We start from the raw sequence: 19302 nt of genomic DNA, 5'->3' as shown, positions 1-19302 counted from the left end.
TAGGATACGAGTGCCACAGAATCAAAGGGAAAGAAAAAAAAAAAAAATCAGCAGCGAGCGATTATATTCAAGGAGACAAGACGGCAAGTCAGAGCCAGAGGCAGCTCCAAGGCTGCCAACACAGCAGCTGGTGCAGCTCCCCGAGGAGCTCCACGCAGAACGTCTCCGTGGTCGGTCCCCAGCCTCTCCGACTGCCACCGGAGGAGGAGGAGGAGGACGATGAGGAGGAGGAGTGGAGGGGTGTAGGTGCCCCCTCGCCCCAGTCTGCCTCCTTCTAGCAGGTCACAGCTGCTAGCTGGGGCACAACACATGCAGGAGCGCTGCTGAAAATGCATGTTGAGACATATTTCTTAGGGAGGCTATTAATGCCTGAGAAAAAAAAAAAAAACCCTACTCAAATTGTTTGCTGTTAATGGAGGAGACAAAAATGCATGGCATAAGCATGAATTTTATTAGCTGTCGCAGAGGAGGCCGCAGGGTCTAGTGGCTGGACCACGTAGCTGGGGCCAGACCGCTGCGCTCCCATTCTGGCTCTCATCTGCCGATGTCGGACAAGTTATTTCACCTTCCGGCACCTCAGTTTCCCCATCTGGAAATTAGGATAATGATTTGACTGCCTCCTCAGTGAAGCAATTCTAGATCTGCTGAAGAAGAGTGCCGGGTCAGAGGCAGGGATTATTAATTAGCATCATAAATATTCATACCATTGTGCAACGGCCAGGACTTGCTGAACAGACGCCAGCACTCGTTAGAGACCATGCCCCAGAAAGTTCACGGTCTCCAAAACACGATACCTATAGATTCATCCAACACAATGCAGAACAAATATGGAGTGGGATGCATTTTTGGCCGCTACAAGACCTGACTGAATGCACCGTTGGGAAAAGAGTTTTGAAGAAGAGTGCATGCGAGGTGCACGTAAATCAGAAAGTGGCTTCAAATGAAAAGGATGGTAACCCCCCCCCCCAAAAAAAAAAAAAAGCTGTGCAGGATGGGGTGGGGTGGAGCTTCCAGGAAAAAAAAAAAAGATGTTTAAACTTGACAAGAGGGTGAAAAGGGTGAAAACCAGGAGAACAAGGTCAGGGCTGAGTAGCAGAGGAAATTATCTCATCAGCGCTGCAAGTGATATCTTTCTATTGATTTTCAAATGAATAGTTTTTATGGCCAGGAGCAACTGTTTAAAGTCATCATAGTCTCACCTCTTGTAACCCGAAGATCAAAGAATTTCATCCAGTCATCTGAATTAGATTAATCCTACGTAAACAAAATTATAATCAGTTTGAGGATACAGATTCATCGCAAAGACCCGTGCAAGCATACGGTTCATAAAACCAGACTTTGCTAAAACTCCTCATTTCGTCTTCATCAAACCAGGCACAGAACCTGGGAATGACTCCATTTTAGAGCCGTGCCCGCTTCAGTCCCTCGGGAAACACGGGTCCTGCTGCTGTCCTCCCTTGAGGCACAGCCCCGAGCGACGCGCGCTCCCGCAGCCGAAGGCGGGGAAGGGCTGAACGTCGGGCGGGTGACAGTCCAACTATGGGCTGCTTGCCTGGCCACCACGCGCACCGCCACGCCGTTCCTTGCCGGGACAGCAAGGTGCCGGTGCTCAAAATATACCATTTCAACATTTTCGAGATAGCAGAGCTGAACTTTTTGCTTTGAAATGGCCTGTTTCTGATAAAAAGCACCCCGAACTTAAAACCAATGGCAACAAAAAAAAAAAAAAAAAAAAAAGAAGGGGGAAAAAATTACTTTTGAGAGCTGAGTACAGAGAGCTCAGAGCATTAAATGGAATCATCCTCTTGCCTCAGGCTCATTGCTTTGGTCAAATAAAAATAATTTCCTTTCATTTGGTATCATACCTGCAGCAACAGGCACGGAAATAGCATTATGGTTATAAAACCGAAAAAGGCCATTCTTTGCCCAGCCCTACTGAAGATACAGGGGAGGGTTGGGAACACCCCCCCGAGCCCCCGGGTATCGCCGAGACATTGCTCAGCACCCTCCTTCGGGGCAACACTAGTTTATTATTTCATTCTCAGTCTGTAAAAATAGCCGGAGCCGTCAGCAGGAAGGGATGGAGGGAGCCGGCAGCTCCGGCGTGAGCGACAGCGCGCGCGGCACCGCACCTCCGGAGTGGGAGTTTGGCTTCGCAGCCAGCAGCTCAGATCTCATCAGTAGCCCGAGGGGGTTTTCAGTTTGTAACTTTAATCTTTTAATCTGGCGCTCTCCTCGCGCGCGTGGGCGAGGAGCACGCGGTGGTGGGTTAATCCTCCGACGCCTCTCCCTCGCTCGCCGTGCGGTGGACCCACGTTCAGGACGCAAGGTGAAAACCAAGACAGTGAGGAGGCAATGGGCCAAAGGGACCAGGGAAAGGGCTTTCGGCAAGCGAGGACTCACGGCACCCCGAATTTCCTGAAGACAAGGGGAGTCAGGGCCAGTAACCCGGCAATAAAAATACATGACTGCAAATGGCGGCGTGCGCTCACAGTCAAGACCAGGACGGTCGTGCCTACGCAGGTGGCCGGCAGTGCCCTCCAAAAACACACCCTCGCCCCCAAAAGCAGCATCCCAAACTGCTCACGGGAGACCCCGTCGCGTGCTCGGCTCTGCAGCTTGGCACAAGCCTCTCGCCACAAGTGCTTGAAGCCAGATGGCAAAATCTTGACCTCGCAGCGATGAAGGAGTTACTCATTCACCACCTATTTTACCGTGGTTAAGCAGACATCCAAATCCACGCTGAAATGCTTTAAAAAAGGAAGCAGGCTTTCGAAAGCGCCGTGCACTTACATCTCCTGAGCTCCCAAGCCCCTAAACGTTAGGTGCATGAATTTCAATACTCAATGCCTCGGTTTATCCACCTCTCAGTGACGGCTGAGTGTTATTCACATCACAGCATTTTGGGAAGTCAAGCGCTTGCAAAGAAGCCCCAAGCCTACAGGTGAAAGCCTGCGGGAGAGGGGAGCAATGATTATCCTCCAGGCCCTTTTTCCAAGTAAGGAGAAGGCTTCTGCGCCTTCCAGCTCCTCTCTTGGCAATGATCTGCGTGTAGGCAGTGGTCATAGTCAGGAAGTGCCTCCTCCAATTTACAGCTGGTGGTACCACCTGTGCCTCTCCAATTCCAGCCAAAACAACCACCTCCTCAAACCCACTTGCAAGGAAGGGCAGAGGATCCAGCAATGACAAGGCAGAGGGAAAAGCGAGACTCGGGTTTAAGTGCTGACATTTCCCTAGACATATACCGCTGTTTATCAGTATTTTCTTTCTTCTTGTAAAAACAGTGTCTGCTGAGAGAAGATGACCGTGCCGTACCTGGCTTAATGGTGCGCACACCACAACAGCGAGCAACTGGTTAGTGATGGGACAGACGTGGGACAACAAGACAAGGTTGAGACGTTCTAATTTTTTGGGCCAATGAGGGACCAATGTACGTGCTTGTGAGGCAGCTGGAATGGAAGAAAGTGGAGCCGTTACTCATCACTTCAAGTCTGTCAAGGATTTTCTTTCTGGAAGGAACACAACAAGTTAGTAACTGGTGGTGAGGCAGGGAACATTTCTGTATCATTGAGATATAGAATCACAGGATGGTTTGGGTGGGAAGGGACCTCAAAGCCCCCATGTAGTTCCAACCCCCCTGCCATGGGCAGGGACACTGTCCACTAGACCAGGCTGCCCAAAGCTCCATCCAACCTGGCCTTGAACACTGCCAGGGATGGGGCATCCACAGCTTCTCTGGGCAACCTGTGCCAGTGCCTCACCACCCTCACAGTGAAGAATTTCTTCCTGATATCGAAACTAAGTCTCCTCTCCTTCAGCTTAAGGCCATTACCCCTTGTCCTGTCACTACATGGCATTGTAAACTGTATATATGGGTGTGCGTACATATACATACCTCATGGGTATTGTTCTTTTGTCCCTCACGCTGGTTTTTGATTGCCAGGTCCTCCCTGGCCTTTCACCTCATTGTGGTTGAAGCCACCTCCCTACTCGTGGAGCATCCCAAGAACCAGTTCTGGATTAGCAGTCACTGCTTTAATCCGCTCCGGACCTTGAACAGAGCTCTTTTACTTTGGGAACTAGAAACCTGACATGATTTTAAATTACAGGAATTGGTAAGAATTACATCTCTGGTCAGCCAAAACTAGTACCAGAAAGGGAAGTCTGGCTGTTTCCATCGATGGAACCAACAGCAGGGCTTCCCTGACTTCCACGGATGAGATAGTCTGGACAAGACGAACAGAAGCCACCACCTTATGAGCTGGCATTCATTCTGGGTGGCTTAATTTTCCCAAATATATGTCCCTTGTGTGGCATATACTGTCTTCCTGCTCTGGTCCTACTCACAAAACTTAGGTTGGATCCTCTGGAGCACACAGGGCCGAGAGGCACTGATTTTCAGGTTTACTAAATGCCTGCATTTCCAGTTAATCTGGAGCTGTGGGTGCCAAAACCTGAAGAGAGTCACTTACCCTCACTGCAAATATCATTTCGGCCTTCCTAATGCCACTGGAAAAGTAAAAACCTTTTGAGAAGACTTAAGGGCGCTCTAAAAGGTATATACAGAAAAAAAACCCTCAGGATCAGAATGAAAACCATCAGTTTCTGATATCAGGTACAACACTTTTTTCATCAGCGCTTGCCCTTTTTCATTAGCTATTTCTTTTTACCCACTTTCAGTAGCCTCAGGAAGTTATTTTTTGAATGACCTGTTTGCTGCAGCTTTCCTGAAGGGGCCCAACCATCTACTCATCTTTGAGAACGTACCTTGCTGTTGCCTGGTCCTATAATTACTTGCATCTGGACCCAAAGCAGGCAGGTTGTTCTCATCTTCCATTTAGATTTTTTTTTAAATGGATGATGAAAGGAGAAACATTTCAGCCATACAGCTCCATAAAGCTTTTCATCTGCAGCTTTCCCCGTCCAGTGCCATGGTGACAAGCCAGCGCAGGGAAAATCCACTGCACAAGAACCCAGACACACGCATTTTGCATTTCAGAGAGAGTGCTCTTCATGTGGCAAAACATCTGTCCAAAGGTATAAAGCAGGCATCTTGGTGTCTTTTAAGGTGGTCCTGCCACAATGCCTACAAAGTCGCTCTCCTTAGGAAAGGGGGATTTTATTTTTTCTGCTAAACTCTGTTATCAGTTCGTCAAACTGATCCCCACCATCTGCACCTGCTGAATCCACACAGCACGCTCCCCCATCTCCTAAAACCAGGGCTGTCTTGCCAATGGGATCCAGCACACCGGGGTTCTGACCCATTCTGTGACCAGTCTCATGGCCACCTCCACTGCATCTAGAGTAAGGAGTCCCACCATCTTCTTCTTCTAGCTGCTTCCTCGAGGTAGAGCAGCAAAAATGGTCTTCTCCTGCTATAGGACCCTGGTGGTGGTGCCTCAGAGAGCACCGGGGATAGCTGGACGAACGGGACCAAAGACTGGCCTTGTGATCTGTCAGAAAGCAACTGGTGGCCACCACAGACGTGAGAGACTCAGGCTTTAGCAACAAACAGACAAAAGCAAAGCCCACGGCTTGCTTTCCTCTGTGCAAGTTTGACATCCGTGAGAAAGGTCACGTACAGGTATTGAATACAACTAAAATACACGCAGAACCCCTTCCATGGTGGTTTGCTAAGAAACAAAGCAGAAAAGACATGGTCACCTTTGAGTAATATGTGGATAGCTGCAAGGTTCACTCCAATAATCGTTGTACAGGCCTTTTTGTTTTCAATATTAGCTGCCAGCTTTTCAAAGACAGAACAATACATTATCTTCTTAAGGCGCTGATCCATCTTACGGCGATGAGTACTAGCAGGGCTGAGCGCTTCATCTCTTACCTAACATCTCCTGTAATGACACCTTGTTTTGAGATGCTTTGATCTTGCTAAACTTTAATCATTTGGATTAAATTTCTCCATGCCAGGTATTTACCTTGAGTTGATTTAAAAAAAAAAATCAATACATCTTTGTATCCGATTTCAGAAGTCTTACATCAGCATCCTCACTATACAAGATATTACAATCACTCACTAGACCCGCTACCTGCAGGAGCAGGGGTAAGTAGGTCTGGTGCTGCTCCACCAGAAACAGAGAGCTAGAGATGTTACATGATCGGATATTTTTGACAACAGAAGAATTTTTTTGTGGGAATGAGCAACTTTGCTGATTCCATAAGCCTTTTCTATACTGAGACTTATTTTTAGCATTGGCAAGACCCAGCTCATTAAGTTAACATACACAAAAGATATTTTACAATAAGTTAGTATCTCAGTTCATTACAACGCGTAGAATTTTGCAACCATCCGCAGGCAGGACACGTTTCATTTCACAGGGAAGGATGTTTCCGGGGTGTTACTGACCTTTCCCATGTACTGCTAAAGGGAATATCAGACGGCAGATCCCGCACAGCGACGGGGAACAAGGAAGAAGCTGAACGCCCAGAGGTTGCCACTAACCATCTCCCCTCACATTGCGCAGAGAAGTGGATTAGGCTCTAGATCAACGGCTGCAGGATGCTAGAAGAGGACCTCGTGCTTTCTCCTGCCACACGCGTGACTAGGGGACCAGGGTTTGGGGGTCCCTGCTGTCCACCGTATGGCTGGTGACAACGGTCCCGCTCCGAGGGGTGCCACTGAAAGCATCGTGCGCAGTTCTGACTGACGGTGGTTTGGGTTTCTTCTCTTTTTTTCCTCCAGCAGGAACTGGTTAGAGAGAGAATGAAGTGACTGCGGGAAAGGAAAAAAAAAACATGTGACGATGGGAACCTGAGGAAAGTAACAAGGGGAACCCATTAGGAATCTGTTCAACGGCAAGAACTTTTCAGGTCTGTTGAGGAGCAGAACCATTCCTCTCTGTGCCACAAGCAAAGTCGCTGAACTATGCTATTTTCCCTCAGCTAAAACCCAGTTTAATCACATAGATTTCAGCCACGTAAGCAATGAAAAATATTTTTCCCCTCATTTTTTTCACAAAACACTTGCAGAAATAGCACATTTTTCCTATTATTTGAGTTTATTTTTATTTCTGCCAAATGTAATCTCTGACCTCCAATATGTGACTGAACTAGAAAGTGAGACTTTCCCTCTGATTAAATGCTCTTATGGTTTATGGTCACGTAAGACCCCCTGCCTAGAGCTTTCCTTCAATTCCTTCTCGGTCTTTAGAAATTCCCGGCCAACAAAGAACACAACGAATGGGAAGTCTGACCACAGCATTTTAGGGAAAAGAGACTAAAAAGAGGAGGATTTCAACAATTACAGTGGAATAAAAAATAAACGCGGAGGGAAAAAAAAAAAAAAAAGTTGAAAGGCCAGTCCGGCGCTTACCCACAGATCCCAGCAGCAGTTCCGGACAGGATTTATTCTGCTAATAAAAATATTTAGGGGATACGGGTATCCTAACACTAGAGAAGTACAGCACACGGACACGCTGTCACCTCTTACCTGCCTGCCCAGAGCGATCCGGGCACGGAGCAGGTTCTGTGGGATCACAAAGGGGCGATTTTGTCAGCCGAAGACTTGGGAGCAGATGAAAGCTTGGGTCCACCATCCCCCAACATACCTGCCGGAGAGGTTGAGCTGGTACAGGGTGGGGAAATTAACTGTGCTAGATAAAGGAGTGGTATTAAAATCTCCGTTTGCCTGGAGCAGTAAAGAAACTAAGGGAAGGAATAGCGACTCTCCAAGGGGTACAGCTGCATGCCACTCCTTTTTGAGGGTAAGCTGCGATACCTCGCTCTTACCTGTTGAATTCATGCCCAGGGAATTATAACCTAGAAGAAAAAACGGGGGGTGGGGGGTGTTATTTATTTATTATTACCAACCCATCATGCAGCATTCTTTGCCTGTGATTTAATAGCTCTTTTACCATTTGTAACTTCTGTGATTTCAACCAGAGGGAAAAATGTGATAGGGTTTTTGCATGACTCATGGGTCTTGTGAAATACTTAAAAATGGCTCATCTTTCAGGCTTTTGAACCAGATTAAAGCAGAGTAAAAACCTGAATTCTGTAAAATGGCCTGGACACTGAACTTCTGTAAAGTATTCTTTGTGCTTTTTAATGGTGATTTTCTTCTGAACGTACGAACTGTTCTGGAAAATTTGGCAAATATCTACCCGATTAAGCCCACAAAGGTGTTTGTACATTCTTGGGTACATTCTTACATACCTGCACAGAGCTTCAGGCTTTTTTTTTTTTTTTTTTTGAAATCAAGGCCAAATTTTCCAACAGCAAAGTAGCTCTGCAGATCTGGGTTTACTAAGCCAATGAGAAATACTGTGTGAAGCTTGCATACCCAGTCACTACGCCTTCAGCTGAGCCCCGCTCTCAGTTGCTGGGGCCAGGCTCTCAGCTGGCGCGAATCTGCGTGGGGCCACCAGAAATCGGAGTGCCGGAGACGCCTCACCTTTATTTTTGAGTAAGCAATTGCCACATGGATTTTCCCTTCTACCTGTGTCCTTTCTCCTGCTCCCTTACCTCATTAGCACTTACGACAGAGAGGCAGGTAATTGCCAGGACCTCCTCGACGAGAGGCGGACTAAGCGCAGCCGCAAGCTCCTCGTGCCTATCTATAGGCATTTTTGCAGCCCAGATATTCTATATGTGTTGCAACAGCGATGCTGCCTTGCGTTGCCTTCCCAAGAGGCCCACTACGACCTCTCAAGCCGTGCGTCCTCTTCTTTGATCTTTCCATCCATCTTTCTGGCCAGGGGAACACGAGTTTTGAGCCTTCCAGTTTTCAAGCGGCCGCGTTGCTCACCGCGTTGCCAGCCTCAGCCGCGGGCTCGGCAGCTTCCCCGTGGACAGAGGGGCATTGCGAGGAGGGGACGGACACAAGAGGCAGCAAGAGAGAGCAGAGGCACGTCCCTGGAGATCGTCCCTCGCCACAACTTTGGAGAAGCAAACCTGCGACCGACAGACAGAGTAATCGGTTACAGGCTCCAAATGGCGGCATCTGAAAATCCTGACCCTTCCCACAGCGGGGAGCGTTGTTGTGCTGCTGTTCCAAGTCACTCCTCTACAAGGCTCACTAGTAACAACAATTAGTAATAATAGTAATAATAATGGGTTACAGAACAAATTTTGGTTTCTGACTATCATTCAGCAGGGAATGAAACACATCACAACTCTTTCAGAAGAGCTGGGAAAACTTGTCATAGTTAAGAATGAAAGTATTAGGCAGATGTGACATTTAATATCTGAACTGCCATCAGGCAGGAAATTCCATTGTGAAATTGCATTGTTACCCAAGTTAATAACAATAAAAAAAAAAAAATCAAGGAAAATTTGACAATGAGCAGTAGGGGCCAGCTTCATCCCTGGAGCAGCACGGTTTGCCGGAACATCCCACGCCTGACGGCGGTTCCCGTGCCGCAGCATCCCCGCGGCTGGCACCGCAAGCGCGCTTCACGCGAGGCTCCTGTACGACTGCAGCAAACACGCTGCCAGGCTAGGCCAAACTACGGGGGATAACAAACCAACCGAAAACTAAGAACCTTTCCGAACCAAACGAAAGTCCCCTCTCCCCCCGCCTTGACTCTCGTCTCTGAGATGTCTCGCTGCGTTCGCTTCAACCTTTCGGTGCTGAAAAGGCTGCGGCACAGAAGCAGCGAGCTGCGGGTGGATGGACTTAGTTCTGGCAGAGTTGGATGGAGCAGGAAGAAAGTTAATGGGGAAAAAGTTTCACTTTTCAGTAGGCAAGCATTTCTCTATAAGAAGACAACAGGGTTTGACAGAATTTCTTGTGTTTTAAGCTTTGCACGCCTTTCCTGATAACAGACTAAGCTCCCTTTCTCCTTGCGACGCGGTGCATTGTGCCTCAGATAAAATCCTTTTGAAGAACAACATGCGCACGCAGTATAATCTGACATTACTCCAGTGCTACAGGGAACATCTTGAACATAATTGCACCACATGGAAGTTGACTTGCTATGAGAAAAACACACAAAAAAGCTTTCACAACAAATCTGTAAACACATTTATGCTCCCAATAGCCATGATAAATCCAATTAAACAGCCAGGATTTGTGCTACAAACTGTCACTAAAGGAGTTAATGCAGTTTCTGTGGCAGGGAATATACCAGCTTTGAGCAAGAAATCAGAGTTCCTACTGCCTGAGGTTCACAATTCTGTAGTCAAGCCTCACCTGAGAGGACCGGCAGCCGAACCAAGGCTCCTCAGGCCCAGCTCGCTTGTATCCCGTCCACGGCGGTACCCCATCGCCTCACCCTCGCTCTGCCCAGTCCCGGCATCGCCTTTCCTCTGCCCCAGCCAGCTCCTTCGAGATGCTCTAAGGACTCTCCCGGCCACGCTGGTAACAGGACCGAGGACATCAGGGCGAGGGTTGCCTGGCTTCATCACAAGCATCGTTTCCCGTCAGGTATGACGCTGCCACTTGCGGCAACAAAAAGTACCAAAAGTCACGGTCCTGCAGACGCACGTGCCGTGCCCCACACAATACCGGTACGCCCGATTTCAGGGTGCAACGCTCCAGAGAACCGGTTGTAAAAGCACGCTGTGGAATAACTGCCAAGGTGGTGTTCAACTTCCCCACGGCTGTTAAAAACCCCTGGTTAGTGATAATAAGCACACTTCTAAAGCCAGTTAAGCAGAAGGCCTGGTTCTAGCCTGATGTTCTGCTCCCGATACACCGAAAGCATACAGCTACCACGGAAGAGGAATTATTTCAGCCTGGAACCCACGATTTTCTTTCCTGCAGATGCCAGCACAGAACAAGGGAGGGTTGCTGCCTTTGCGCTGGAAAGAGCATGGCGTATTGCAGCATCAGGGAGCAAGAAACTCTGTCCGGACGACGTCTGCCTCTCAGGAGCATCAAGCCACGCAGGGCGAGGTTTGCGCTGGCTACCTGTTAGCCATGTTGAAAATGAATACTACTAAATAACAGCACGGTATCTATAATACCGCTGCTCTGCATCAAAATCACCAAAACAATTATAATCCCATCAGTATTTCTCACGAGAGAGGAAACTCTATTTACGAGCGCTCCGGACGCAAGGGGCAGCACGAGAGCGCAGCCCCCGAGCGGTGGGGGGCACCTCAGCACGGGGCTCCATTTCTGAGCTTCCTAACCGCACGTTAGCCATTTCGGTAAGGCTTCAAAGCTTAATTATCCTTCGAACAAAGGGAGCGCGGCGAGCCCACGTGTGCGCTACCCTTCGGCTGGAAGGGGCCGAGGAACGCTCTAGCCATTGCTCCTGGGCAGTCTCCCCGTTGCCGTTCCCCGCAGCCGCTAGCTTCCATGCGGACAATAGGTAACCCCGTCGCAATCTCCTGATTTCCACTGCTCTTCGTCAAAGGTTTCAAGCCTCCGTTTTCAGTGGCCACAGCGATGGTGCCTCTCAAGGCTGCAGTGCTATGACTCACAGCAAAAGAAACACCCGGCTGGAACGCACAGCTAGGACGTAACAACAACAACGGGAAGCATTTACGGAGCAATACGTGCCTGCATAACATTGGCCAGTGATTCTGAGCATTTCAAGTTGTGGCGACTTCAAAATGCTTGTAAGTGTCTAATTCTCAAAAGCAGCTGTACCCTGGCTTTCTCCAAAATTAACTTTTTTCTAAAGGCATCCCACGGCCACGCAAGATCAGTTCGGAGAACGTGGCTCATCCCGGGCTGGAAGATGCTGTTGCCAAGGCGGGCAGGGCGGAGGGGAAGGGCAGGAGCAGAGCTGTGCCACCGGCAGCGGTGACCCACCTGCCTGCGGACGTTTCTGAGCCTCTCCCAGGCTGATGCCAGCGGGCACGGCTGCTTCTCGCTCTCTTTGAACACAACCATGGGTGGTTTTATTCCTGTCCTTTCTGCATCTGGGTACCTGGAAAAGTCAGGATCTTCTCTCCCTACCCAAGGGCTAGAGAGACACGCGTACGAACACATGAAGAAGCGGACGAGCGTCACCTCTGTGATTTTAGCCTGTTGAGTTTCTCGGGGCATCCAAGCTGCCGAAGCCACACCTGTCTGGCTCACACATCGTCCAAATGTTAGCAGAGCTGCTGGACACCTTGAGCAACAGCGATGAGGCTCAAGTGCTTTATGAGTGTTTCCAGGTGTGTCTAAGTTGTTTCTGACCTCCCCAGCCTGCAGTCTGTTTGGCAGGATCCCCCGGTGCGTTTGGTACTTGCAACCTCTCTGAAGCAGGGAACGGTGTTTGCCAGCTTACCAGTTCTGCGGTGCGTTGCTATGCCGAGGAAGCTTGCTCGGAGCTAGGAACTGCCAAAGGTCCGAATCAGCTGGCAAATGACACCTGCCTATGGACGCTCTCCTTCAGAAATACAGTTCTGGGAATTCAGACTGGAGGTTTAATGACACAGAAGAAAAACTGATGCTTCCAGACTATGCTGCTTTTGAGATTAAAAGCTTTAAAAGTTGTTTTGGTTTGGGTTTTTTTCAGGAGTGAAAGAAAACGTCCAAGTCAGAAGCTCACTGTCCAGCTAACTTTAAACCTTGGACATAAAAATGGACAGACAGGAAACATCCCTTTGCTTTAATATCAGTGTTATGCAACTGGAAAGGCTAGAAGAGTGCTGTGCAGTTAAAAAACCTGGCATCTCATGCAAACAGAATTTTGGTTTTCAACCTGGAGTCACTCTTCTGCCTCCATCTCTCGTGCATTTTCTGCAGTAAATGTATACGTAGTTCAGCAGACCTAATCCTGAGGTGGGACTGTCCAGGCACCAGTGCCTCAGAGGAGCATGGTACTGATGCCACCACCTTTAGCAGATTTATAACCAGACCGAATGTGGCTCCACACATCGAGGAAACGGGGGTACGATACAAGGTTGGTCATGAGTAGACACTAGGAACCACAGGGACCAGCCCAACATCTACCCTAATGAGAAGCTCAACATGAGCTGGCAACGTGCACTTGCAGACCAGAAAGCCACATGTCTCCTGGGTGAGACGCTGGCACAGGTTGCCCAGAGAAGCTGTGGATGCCCCATCCCTGGAAGTGTTCAAGGCCAGGTTGGATGGGGCTTTGGGCAACCTGGGCTAGCGGAGGGTGTCCCTGACCATGGCAGGGGGGTTGGAACTACATGGGCTTTGAGGTCCCTTCTAACCCAAACTGTTCTATGATTCTATGCGCCTAACTTTCAGAAGGTGGTCTCAATCCACGGGTCGCTGTGATAACCGGCACAGTACTGCGAAGCAGGCTGTCTCCCTGTGCAGCGTACGTGTCCCTCCCAGTCTCAACTAGCCAAGAAGAAATTACAGCTCTCACTAATGGCTTGCCCTGCTAACAGTGGGACAGGGCTCTCCCGGTGTTTCACGCCGCGGAGTCGTGCCCTACCGTCAGGAGCAGCAGGATTTTCGCGCGGGCTGGGCGGCAGCCTCGGCACGAGAGGAACCCCACTGACTCCAGCAGAAGCGGAGCAGCGAGGTGCGATGCTGTAAAGCCCTAGGACAAGTCCCATCGCAAGGGCATTTGGCAAGTACCTTTGTTGCGTTTGGCTCCGGATCAGAAAACTAAACCCTGCTAGTACTTTGAAGAGAACGCCTCTCTCCTCGCCTCACCACCCCATTTCTTTAAGTTATTCTTTCTTATCCTGTCAGAATAGACGCCAGAGCTGGAAACACTCACTTTGCGAGGAGGATGGAGTGGGGAAAAGTAGTACTCTATGCTTGTTCTGTTCTTCGACTCTCTACAAGCTTCCCTGGCCACTGCCAGAGACAGGAGCCCGGGCTTGTTCAACCTTTCATCTGAGTCAGCACAGCAAGTCTTTACCTTCGCTTTCCGGCTGGCAGGAAAGGGGAAAAAAAAACGATTTGCACTCTGCTACAGTCACCGTCACGAAAATCCTGTTGTTGTCAGCGCGAGTTAATACGAATGCTGGGAAAGGCTGGAATCACCGCAGCGGGGAATATTTGTAAAGCCCTATTTGGGGCACATCCTGCATTCCTCAAGCGCCTGCAGGAGCGGCTGTGACTAGCAGGGGCAAAATGACTGTACATCCTGGCTCTCCCTACCTAGACATTCACGCATGCACCGAGTATCGCCTGCTTATCAGTATTTTACAAAAGATAGCCTGTTAAGCAATTTACCTTGTTTTAGAGAAAGACACTGGAAAGCTGCCTATGGGTAACGTACACCGTAAATCCATTAATCAAGCAAAGCCACCGGCATATCTCTACCTAATCATTCAATAGCACTGATTTCTTCGTCTCTCCCATGTTTATATTCAGATAGGAAAAATGCAGCAGGCAAAATATTCTGAGTTGATGAGGGCAAAAAAAAAGTCATTAAGCAGCCTGTTCGGAGATGCACAGAAACTTTATCACGAAGGAGAATCGCGTCTGAAAGCGGGAAAAGCAGAAATGTAAAGACACCGGGCGTGCTGGGAAGAGAGGGGATGCATGCCAAGCTGGCACGCTTTCCTGGTAACGGGAGTCGCACACCAGCGGATTTCACGTGGGCGCGGGGTGGAGGGGTACAGCGGTGCATGGGTAAGCAACGGCAGGCCGCGGAAAGGAACAGTCAACAACCCAGACCAGACATGCTATGAAAGAGCGAGGAGAAGTTTTAGGTAGTTTGGAAGTGCTCGGTTATGGGCACACTAACAGCCGCCAGCCCGAGCACGCACATAGAAGAAAACAGGACGCAGCAAGACACCCAAAAACCTCGCGGGTCGAACGGCAGCAGAGAGCCACCGGCCACCTTGGTGTCGTCCCTGAGAGCCGTAAGAGGGACCGGCTTCCCGGGCCTTCCTGCCGCCGGGGTGGCTCCGGCTGCCCTGGCTTTCCCACCGTGTCCTTGGCTGAGGCCGGGGACAATCACTGAGAGGGCGGAACGGTGCCGCGGCACCAGGGCTCTCCTCGCAGGGCCCCCGAATTCCCCCGCCCTCCACCCCTTAGCTCAGGCGGGCTACCGCCTCTCTTTAAAGTTTCTGGGGAGCATTTTCTCATGTGAAGCCTCACGAGAAGGTTTCTACAAAACAACTGGCTATTGGCAAATCACTCTACTCGAGCTCAGAGCGTCAGCGTAAAGGAGTAGGTTTTGAGGCAGTTCAACCCCGTTCCTGGCTTGTGGACAGGCCCGGTTCGGAAGAGGTGCCCTCCAAACATGCACCTGGCTGATCAAAAGCCCTCGATCTTCCCCGACCGGTGTAATGGCACACCAGCAACCGCAGCGGCGTTCATGCAAAAGCGTGATTACAAAGTAACTGGAAGACATTATCGGAATCTCCTTAATACCAAGCAGCATCCCTTGATCTAAAAGAGCTTGACAGGCCCCTCTGACAATACAGAGATTAATCATGAAGGTAGTTGAGCACATCAGCGCTAAGATTTCATTTCAAGAATGACTGGAAAGAGAGTAATTCTTTTCACATTTGTTTAACACTGTCAGCAATTCATTTTTCCAAGAGTGCTTCGTCAAATCCCAGAACAATTACTGGAGGCTACCGTATAAATGCAGTAACAAGCAACAGCAGTTAATACGAAGGTAAGGCCGAAAGCGGCAGACACGCACACGCACTTACCCATGAACAAGCCGTTGCCTCTTTTCCAAACCGTACCACCTCCTGTGGCTTCTCACAGCAGACACAGGGGTTGCCTTTATCCATTAGTTCTCTTGGCTTCCCAGGCTCTCAACATTTGTTTTTAAATCAAATACAGTGATTTGGAATGATGTTTTAACGTTCGTGACAGTGGGTAAGTCCTCCGTTTCGCCACAGGAGGGATGCGGCAAGACGAGCGGTGCTGCAAGGTGACGAGGTGCTGGTCTGTAAGCGGCGAGGGCTGTTCAGCTCCCAGCGCGTCCTGGGTACGCGCCCGAGACCATCAGTCGGGATGCCAGCGTTAGGGCTTGGCTTTTGTGACGGGGTTATTTGCCAACTAAAGACCGGGCTCGGATCACCGATCTATTTACCACAGACCATCCGTAATCAGAAGCAAGCAATGGATTTTGGTAACTACTTAGCCTCCAGCATCTCCATCCACCAGCCTCGTTTATCCTCATTTATCTTTTCAGAGGGAGCACCCTTCCCCGCCACGCTCGCGTAGACAGGGGCTCACACACCAGTACCACCATCTGCCTCTCCTGCATCCAGCAACCGCCTCTCGTAGGACAGTGTATTTTATTCTAGGATTTTATTAGTAAGCAGATAACCAACCGTAAATGTCCTTTTTCTTTTTGCTGTACTAGACGTCAATAAAGAGTACCGGCTCCTTTCAAACTGTTTGCTCCACCGTGGAGCCTCCTCACAATTTTGGGACTTTTCCCCGGGGATAAATCCACGTAAGTTATTAGTGCCTGCGCAGCACCGCAGGGCAATCTCACAGCTGCTCTTAGGCTTCATCGATGCTCCTTTAGATCAGCAACAAGATTCCTTATGCTTAAAAATGGGAGTTAAGAGGCTGTTGAAAAATCAAGTCTATAACATAGTAATCAGAGCAAATTTATCATATGAAATAAGAGCTCGTGGTCCAAAAAAATAAAATAAAATGTTGCCTCTCTATTGCAGATTCAAAGTGAAGGAGGAATCCAGTCAGATTTGTATCACTGCTTCCTCGCTATATAAATAGCTGCAATTGGCATGCTATAAATAAACCAGCTAAATATTTAGGGCCCACTGCTACTTAACTTACTGTTGTGCTTCCTTACTGCTTACTGTTGTGTAAATCAGGCATAACGTGACGGAGCGCAATGAATTTGCACCAGAATACTTTGCTGAAGTCAGAGGGAGGGACTGTGTTTCCAGCAATCGCAGGCACGTCCCCTGCGAACACTTTACCGTCGGCTGGCTGAGCTTTCCGTCCTTCTGACCTACAGTTCCCTTTGACAGCAACGGGAAAACAAGCGTCGGGTTAAATGCCAAGAAAGCTGCGTAAATCGGAAGCCGTACAAGGAGGAAAAAGCTGGTTTACTCAGAGGGGTTTATCTAAAACCAGAGATTTTGTCCATCTCAGACACACCTGACCCCCCCCACTGGTGATATAATGGGAAAATGTGTTATAGCACACTGATGTTCAAAACCGTGGCTAGCTAGAATAAACGTCTTGCACTTAGATTAAATAGGCAAAGGTTTAAGAAAAAACAGAGCATAATGAACAAATACGGTCCTTTTGCCTAATCAATAAGATATGACACCAGTAACCTTCCCAACATAATCTCCCTTGTTCATTTTTAAGCTTGGCCTCAGCAAGGATTGCAAAAGATGCCTTCTACCTACAGCAGTTGAGGAAAGAGAAATATTCCTAGTAGAGCAGTATCTAGCTCAGTGTCTACACATGTCAAATAAAATAGTGATTACCATAAAACTACTGTAAAAATAAGTAGCTATACTTTTCTTTCATAGATCATTTTTCTCCCCCCAAAATAACTCCATACTTTGCCTGTGAAATACTTCAGACTAATGCACTCCTGAAAAAACAGCTGGAGATGAACAAAACATTCTCAAATGGCTCTTCTGTCTAATTTTAACTCTAAGAGACCATTTTACATCAAATAAAAAGACAACATAATGTACCTGATAATAAATGGCATTATTTGTGAGGGCACTTACGGAACACGAATTATTTGTATTACTAGAATAAACATTCAACAGAATCTACCAAAACATGTGAAACTATTTAAAGGGAAATACAGTAGTTCTCCATCCTGAATAAACCAAGGGGAAAAAAAAAACAACCCCAAACAGAAAGAACTGTGCTTAAGCACATATAGATATTGTGCTATTCTGATTACACGGGAAAACAAAAGATACAAAGGCTACCTGTTTTGCTATTTTTTTTCCTTGCTTTTCCAGGAAACCAAATATTAAGCACCTGGCTTACAAACCTCCTCCAGCCATTGATCCCACTTCCTTTGACGTTCACCTCCTACAAATGACACAATCCAACGCCCACATGCCAGCTCTAAGAAAGAACACCGTGGCTTCAACAACCCCCCATCCACTTGGGGCCAGCCAGAGAAAGATAAAGCACCCTGTAACTCTGCAAACAAATTACACCCATTGCTGACGTAAGGCAGGAGAAGGGAGAGCAAAGGGGAAAAAAAAAATTAAGTAAATCAGAGGAAGCATTCTTAGTCATCCAGAGCATGTGTTGAGATTATAATGGCACACCTGGAAATTAAAAGCCTCCATCAGCTCGAGTTAGAAAGTAAAGGGCAGGCTGCAACGGGGTAATGAGCATCACCTTGCAGGGTGGGAACTGGGACCTCCAGGGCCTTGTCCCCACCTTGGGCTTGCAGGTGCTGCAGGGGAGGGCGGCTGTCTCCAGCAGCAGCAGGGCCCGAGGCGGGCAAGGCTTTGAGGAGCGCAGAGGACCTCCCCATCCGTGCCTGACACGGCTGTAGCCTATTTCTGTGGCTGCACGGGCCAGACAAGTCATCGGCAGCGAGTAGCTGCAGTCTCTGTGGAAGAAAAAGGATTCCGCAGCACAAAGAGGATTTGGCGTTACATCTAACATCGCAGTCAGCTTTTAAGCAGGTAGACAAGGGCATTGCGGATGCTATTAAGGAGCGTTTCAGGGGCTGGAGCGTATTGGGTGGCGTAACCCTGAGCTCCAAAAGCCCGAGAGGAAAGGACACGCTGGGGGTATGCCTCTGCACTGCTCGCCTGCTGCCTTCCCGATTACTAAAGTGGCAATTTGTCAACAGCATGGACCTTGAGAGCCCTGCATGCTGCATCCCGGGAATGTGACCCATTCCCAGTACCAGCCAGCGTTGCTGCCCAACACGGCCAGGTCTGCCACCCCAAGCTCTCCCAGCCAAAAGCTGGTCTTGCTCAACTCTCCCCAGCTTATGAGACCTGGGAAGGGCAGAGCTTCCACGAGCTGGGCCGCACCTGCAAGCGATCTCCCCCTTCTCAAATGATATTTGTGAGCAAACAGTTAAAAATACCGCCTTTAAGCTCATAACCCAAGCTTTGGCCTAAGCAATGCCACCATTCAGGAAGTCAAACAAACGGGAAGCAAGGAAAATGCCGCATAATTACTCAGAGCCACCCTGGAAGGAGAGCTGTAGCGAAAGCACCGAGTCTCTTTTATTAAGGATTTCTTACTGCAGTACAAGGCTGCCTAATAGCTGCTGTATCCTGCTTGAGTGAGTACGTTCTCCTTGGAAATCAAGAAAAGGTTTCTAATTGTTTTTGACAGAGTGCGGTCCCCTAAAGCTACATTTTCCATCGGATTCATGCTGACTGACTGTAACCCTACGACAGTTATTGAAAGTTAATTAGCGGTGAAGTGCAAAGAGCTCTAGGAATGAAAATACAAGCGAGAACGGAGCGTGGAGTGTCTCGTTTCCCAGAAAAAAATACTGTCAAGAAGGTTAACGTAAC

The sequence above is a fragment of the Balearica regulorum genome, chromosome 6, assembly GCF_011004875.1.
Source record: "Balearica regulorum gibbericeps isolate bBalReg1 chromosome 6, bBalReg1.pri, whole genome shotgun sequence".
Classification (NCBI taxonomy): domain Eukaryota; kingdom Metazoa; phylum Chordata; class Aves; order Gruiformes; family Gruidae; genus Balearica; species Balearica regulorum.
This window is presented reverse-complemented; position numbering follows the sequence as displayed.